Below are 1,516 nucleotides of genomic sequence, written 5' to 3' on the forward strand. Positions count from 1 at the left end.
ACCGGGCCCCACCGCGGGACCCCCCCCCCCCCCCCCCCCCCCCCCCCAAAAGGTGGGGGGGGGGGCTGCTCTGCCCCCACCCCCACCCCGCTGCGCCCCACGGTCCCAGAGGGACCAGGGAGAGTGGGGGAGGGGTGTGACCATCCCCCAGCTGCCGCCCCGGCAGTGTGGGGACATGGCACCCCCTTGCCACGTGGCCTTTGAATGGGGGGGCAACACATCTGGGCTGCTCGGACACATCTGGGAAGATCTTGGGCACATCTGGGGGTGCCCAGGCACATCTGGGGGTCCCCAGCACAGCTAGGGCTGCTCTGGCACAGCTGGGGGTTCCCAGGTACATCTGGGGCAGGTCCCAAGCACATCTGGTGGGTGCTCTGGCACGTCTGGGGGGGGTCCAGGAACATCTGGGAGGGGTCCCAGGCATAGCTGGGGGTGCTCTGGCATACTTTGGGGGGTGCTTGAGCACATCTAGGGGCTCCTGCACACATCTGTGGGTGCTCTGACACAGAGGGGTTCCCTGGAACATCTGGGGATGTTTTAAGGCATCTGGGGAGATCTCCAGCTCATACGGGTGGATCTCAGGCACATCTGGGGGCTCCTGAGCACATCTGGGGGTGCCCTGGCACATCTGGGGGGCTCTGGCATACCTGGGGGGGTCCCAGACCCATCTGGGGGGGGAATCTCTGGCACATCTGTGCATGTCCTAGTACATCTTAGGGGGATTCCAGGCACATCTGGGGGTGCTATGGCATAACTGGGGGGGGCAGGCACATCTGGGGAGTGCTCTGGCACGTCTGGAGGGGTCCCAGGCACATCTGGATGGATCTCTGGCACATCTGAGACCTCCTGGGCACATCTGGTGGCACCCTGGCACATCTTGGGGAGTCCCTAACATATCTGGGGTGGGGTCTCCTGCACATCTGGGGACTCCCATAAACACCTGGGGGTGCCCAGAACCATCTGGAGGGGTCTCCAACACACCTGGGGGTGCTGTGGCACATCTGTGGGCTCCCAGACACACCTGGGAGTGCTTTAAAACATCTGGGGGGATCTCCAGCTCACATGGGTGGATCTGAGGCACATTTGGGAATGCCTGGGCACATCTGGGGGTGGTCCCGGGCACATCTGGAGGGGTGCTGTGGCATATCGGGGGGGGGGCGACCTGCCTTGAGTGTTTGGGGGGCTCTCTATTGCATCTGGGGGCTCTCTGGCACATCTGGATGGCATCCAGGCACGCCTGGCTGGGGCATGCCTGGCTGGCTCCCCGGCACATCTTGGGGTCCTCCTGGCACACCGCAGCGGGGGGCACTCTGCCACATCTGGATGGCTCCCTCAAACATCTGGGGGGGCTCCCTGGCACATCTGGGGCTCCCTGAGGCACCACCACCTCCCGTCCTGCTCCCCATGGTTCCCAGGGGTGATGGACCCATCTCCGGTCCTGCTCCCGTGGTGACCAGGGGTGACGGCCCCACCTCTGCTCCCGCTCCCGTGGTGCCTGGGGGTGATGTCGTCCCCG

At 65.1% G+C, this 1,516-nt stretch overlaps 1 protein-coding gene across 1 annotated transcript in view; it reads left to right on the forward strand.

Annotated features, from left to right (window-relative positions):
* LOC103900367 (D-threo-3-hydroxyaspartate dehydratase-like) overlaps positions 1-1,516 on the forward strand; it is a 6,353-nt gene that overhangs the window by 4,019 nt on the left and 818 nt on the right. The gene's annotated exons all lie outside the window — the stretch shown is intronic.

Source organism: Aptenodytes forsteri, unplaced genomic scaffold, assembly GCF_000699145.1.
Source record: "Aptenodytes forsteri isolate BGI_AS27 unplaced genomic scaffold, ASM69914v1 Scaffold52, whole genome shotgun sequence".
NCBI lineage: Eukaryota > Metazoa > Chordata > Aves > Sphenisciformes > Spheniscidae > Aptenodytes > Aptenodytes forsteri.